Source organism: Dermacentor andersoni, chromosome 1 (assembly GCF_023375885.2).
Source record: "Dermacentor andersoni chromosome 1, qqDerAnde1_hic_scaffold, whole genome shotgun sequence".
NCBI lineage: Eukaryota > Metazoa > Arthropoda > Arachnida > Ixodida > Ixodidae > Dermacentor > Dermacentor andersoni.
Genome location: NC_092814.1, coordinates 70,328,784 through 70,333,822, shown reverse-complemented (window position 1 = coordinate 70,333,822; position 5,039 = coordinate 70,328,784).

The window sequence follows — 5,039 nt, the reverse complement described above, 5'->3', positions numbered from 1 at the left end:
CTTCTGGCGTTCAAATATGCACTGGTTAAATATTATGTTATTTTGCGAATCATTGAAAACGCGCGGCACGTGCACTCTGACTTCTGGCTTGAATCAGTCCGGTGGTTACGTCACAGCAATTGTGGGTAGTGGTAGCCAGCCCAGCGTAGCGGTTGCAGGCCACACAGCGACCGTGTCGCCGAAAGCCGGTTGCATCGAGTGCTGGAAGCGATGAGAAAGCCACAGCAGTGGAGACCTTGTGGAACGAACGCCGGTGAAAAGCGAAGACGATCAGATGTGAAGGATGACGAAAGGGACAATTTGGCGGTGCCTTTAGCTTTCGGCGACCTGGTGGTGACCTGGCCTTCGAGTACTGCACACCGTGCGTTGTTCACCGCTGCCCGCATCACTGGTTTGTGGGGTCACGTGACATCGCTAATGAGTTCCGTGGTGTAACCTGCGACCTGCTTTGCACCCGAAGTCGTGTTGTACTTGGCGCGGGTTACGAACTTGTTGCATTATATAATTAACCCTTGTGTTTCCCACAAAGACATCAATGAAAGCGCAGGTTCCCTTCTCCTTTGCATCCACAAAGGCAGGCATAGTTGGATGTTTCTTTTTCTTTTAAGTGTGAAGTGTTGCTTATCTGGCGGCTAAAGTTACAATTTGCCATCTATAGCTTATATGGCCTACAACACACATAATGTTTTCGACATATATTTATTTCAGCCTACTGTCGACCCTTGGGCCGTTACAAGGGTGGATTACAGTAAGAATTTCAAACATTAATACATAACATGTATATAGCAATATAAAAACAACACAATATCAAGTTCCAGATATTACAAGTGGATCTTAAAAGCACTTCCTGTTGGGCTAGTTGGTAGCTGTTCATTATGTTCTCTTCTCTTGTGCGTGCGTCCGTTTATTTGGCGTCTTTATATTTTATAATTACGAGTGCAATATAGCAATATAAGTGCTACAGGAGACAACCAGTACAATACAGCAGTACAATCACCACATCAAGCTTGAGATATTACATAGGTAAAATAAATGCGAACAGTGTAAGCTAGACAGAGGAAAACATTTCTTAAGCCCTTCCTCTAAATTCTCTAGTGAACTACAATGAAACAGTTAAATATGTGCACGCGAGCATGAATTCATCTTCGAAGAATGCTGTCGCTAGGCCAGGCTTAAATATATGAGAGGCACGTCGGAAGATATCTCGGAGACTTCACTTACTTCTGCACTCTCAGGTTCAAGAGGGGGGAACTTTGGGCCAGTTGGTCCAACATGTTTAAAGAGGAAAAGAACTGCGACTACAGACGGGACGTGAGACGAAGAAGTGGACAGGACGAGCGGTAACTAGTAACTACGGCTTATTACCATGAAACACATAGCAGCAAAAGTACAAAATGGCACACAACCCGAAGAAGTTGGCGGCTAAACAGGGCATTCGACTCGTGTTGTCAGCCCCCTGCAAGTTATCCCAACTATGTAGGCGCGTGGCGGATGGTCCGCGCAAGGTCGCCTGTACTACTAAGCACGAGTACCGGTACGTGCACTGCGCCAACAATGTGGTGTACCAGTTTCCGCTGCGATGCGGCAGTGTTTACGTTGGCCAAACGGGCCAATGTATTAATGACAGACTGCGGCAGCGTTTCCGCTCCTTGAAGGGTGATAGCGGCGCCAATCTCCCAAGACACACCAGGGAATGCAAAGGTTGCTACCCCAAATTCAATCAAGCCATCATTGAAGGACGGGGAGACTATAGGCTTGAGCCAAAAATTATGGAAGCGGCACATATGCGCAAGCCTAGACACGTGTGTAAGTGAGTTTTCGGTGGCTCTCCTAGATAAATAAACCCGGTTTTTGATTCACCAGCGATAGTTGTTTCTTGCCCCATAATACTTTCCATAGTCAACTATGGAAAGTACCAAGGGGCAAAAAACAACTATCGCTGGTGAATCAAAAACCGGGTTTCTTTATCTAGGAGAGCCACCGAAAACTCACTTACACACGTGTGTAGGCTAAGTCTTCGCATATGTGCCGCTTCCATAATTTCTGAAACACATAGCAGCAAAATTTTTCTTTTCCTCTTTAAACTATGAAACACATAGCAGCGAAATGTCGCATCTACGCGAAGCGTGCCTTCACATACTGAAGAACAAGATGAAACACACGTGTCAGAAATGCTGCTATGTGTTTCATGGCAATAAACCGCAGTTACGTATCTGCGGTTTATGAAAAGTCGCAATTCTTTTTCTCTTTAAACATTCTGCACTCTATTTACGGCACTGTGGGCGCGCCATGTAATCGGTGTATGTGCAGTATGTATCTGAGGCAATCTTACTGCTGGTACTGCTGGTGAGAAACGAACTTGCTTCTTGATTCATACTTATCCGCGAAATAAAAGCTCGGCCACGCAGCTACATGAAAGCGCGTGCGCAGAATAGGTTTTTCGCTATGTAGATATGTTTACTTCCGTCATTAAATTTTCATTCAGTAATGCACTTGTGGCCTCCTCACCTTTCCTTGTGCCAGTGTCTCCTTTTGCGCTCCCAGATAGAAGGCATACGAACTCACCCAGCATTCTAGCTTGCATTACCCGGGCGATCGGTATCGGCCTCATGTCGCAGGCCAGTACCTTACATGTATACTTTCGACTATATTTGCTGACAAGGAGGTTATGTTTAAAAATATATATAACATCCTTGCTCGCGGATAACTCTCTGTGACAATAAAGGGGAAACTATGGAGCCAAAGAGCACACAACCAAGAGCACTCTTGAAAAAGAAAGGCTCCACCTTCTTAATCAGCGGTAGGTTAAACTGAGGAAGATAAAATATAAAAATCTCATTTTCAACAGTGAAATAAGACAAAATGCACCACTTAGTGTTCTGTCTTATATTGCTGCTTTTCGTTTTCTCTTTTAGGCAAATGTGAAACCGTTGCTGGTGGAAGCTTCCCTGATTCAGTCTTTGTTCCAAGAAAGCAAAAGACTTGTTGCAAACGCTGCAGGTATACTTAGTGCAGTAACACGTGTGCAGAAGCTGCGTCCCTCTAGCTTTTCCTTCATTGCCAAAGAAAGTTGTCCGAGATTATTATTATTATTATTATTATTATTATTATTATTATTATTATTATTATTATTATTATTATTATTATTATTATTATTATTATTATTATAGCAGTCAGTAGTAGTATACGGGCTCGACGAGGATACGCAATGACACTAAACTAGCCTGCGCCGATAATTTGTCGTTTACAAGCTAGCTAAACAAAGACGAAATCGGTCGCTCCTCAGAAGGTGCCGCCGACAGTCGCTTGCCGAGCACTGCGTCAGAAGATGAACCATCCGTCATCAATATGGCACTTCTCGGCATGCGACGGGTCCTTTGTCCCGCGTGCGATACCAGCTCCGACAGCAGTCGGCGGGACCGGGACACTTGTCGCTGGTGTCCCTGCCTGTTTACGACACAGAAGACCACTACGGAAGACCACTTCCGGCATGGTGCTACTCTTCGTTGGCTGATGGTGAAACACTGGCGCACCGATTCTCAGCGCATCGGAGCCCTCGTTATCAGCAAACACGCTTCGCTTACCTGCGATGCACTGCGCGACAACACATCTGTCGAAACTCTGACCTTCAACGACACGCAGGAAGCTGAGATGTTGAGACAGCTTTGCGGCACCATCGTTCGCCTGACGCATCTCGAAGAACTGGACAGCACGACCTCTGAGACACGTCCCTCCGAGCTTCCGACTGTGATCGCCAGCCTCTTGCGGACGGCCACATCGTAGGCTGTCCTCAGGCATTTCCTATTTTTGCGCGCTGGACAAGGACAGACGAAGGATGGTGAAGGCGCTGGCGTCGAACTCTACCCTGCGGGAGCTCAGCCTGCACTGTCCCGTCGCAAAAGACACCTGAAACTTCGATGCCTTCAAAGAGTACCTGAATTTGGGAGCCCCGCCGACCTCGCTGAGCGGCTGGGGCCCAAAGAGACGCAGAACCTGTTTGTTGAGGTCCTTATCGAAAATAGGGCGATAGAGGGTTTCGGAAAGTCAGCGACAAATTTACGCCTGACAATAGAAGTACGTGGCTCGTAATCCAGACCCTGAAAGAATGGTGTGCGCTAGAGATCGTGACAATCGATGACGTGGCGTCGAATCATTCCCCGAGAAGCGCTACGCATGCTTCTCTACATTGCTGGCTTACGACACTTGCTGTGAGCAAAACTTTGAGCTGGCACTTCCGTTCCGCATATATGGCAAGCGGAGCAGTGTGTGACGTTTTCTTTGTCAATTTTTTTTTTCAGTAACTAAGTGAGCGCGGGGCAACATAACAAACAGCTTTTTGGTCACATTTGGCTACGTAGAAGAAGAATACTTTTGTCTGAACGTTTGGTGATCATTTACTGTGATGCAGTTCCGGCATGCTGGCTGAGTGCTTATCATCCGTGTTCAGAATCTCACCGTGAATATAGTACTTCGCTGTGCTTGAGTAATGATTCTCACAATTCCTAAGCAATTACATCGTAATGAGGCACTTTCAGCGTGTACAACGAGGCGTAGATTTTCATGCAAACATTACATAAGAAACATCAGGTGAATGTATCTAATCTACTGAGTGGTAAGGTTTCCAGAACAGCTGGGAAATCTCATACTACGACTGCTGTGTCACATTTAATTCTGTTAGCTCCGATGTCAATGACGTATTCAGTTTTATTAACTATACTACAAACGTATTCACTGCTAGAAACAATCACCTACACTGTTACACGGTTCCTTTATTTTTTTTTTATTTGGACCTCTTAGAATTAATTTCGCTCACAAAAAACCTTTAGGGCATTTTGTCCTTGCGCATTCACTGTCACATGAATGACGTCGGTAGACGTATGTACCAGGTCCCTCTGTTTTTTTTTTTTTTTAACTGCACAAAATTTAAAAATATATATATCACCGCCCAAGCACTCCGTACAGATGGTTAAACAGCGAAACTGAAAAGTGCGGCGCCAGTGTTTATCACTGGGATAATCTCGACGATTCATTAGACGACG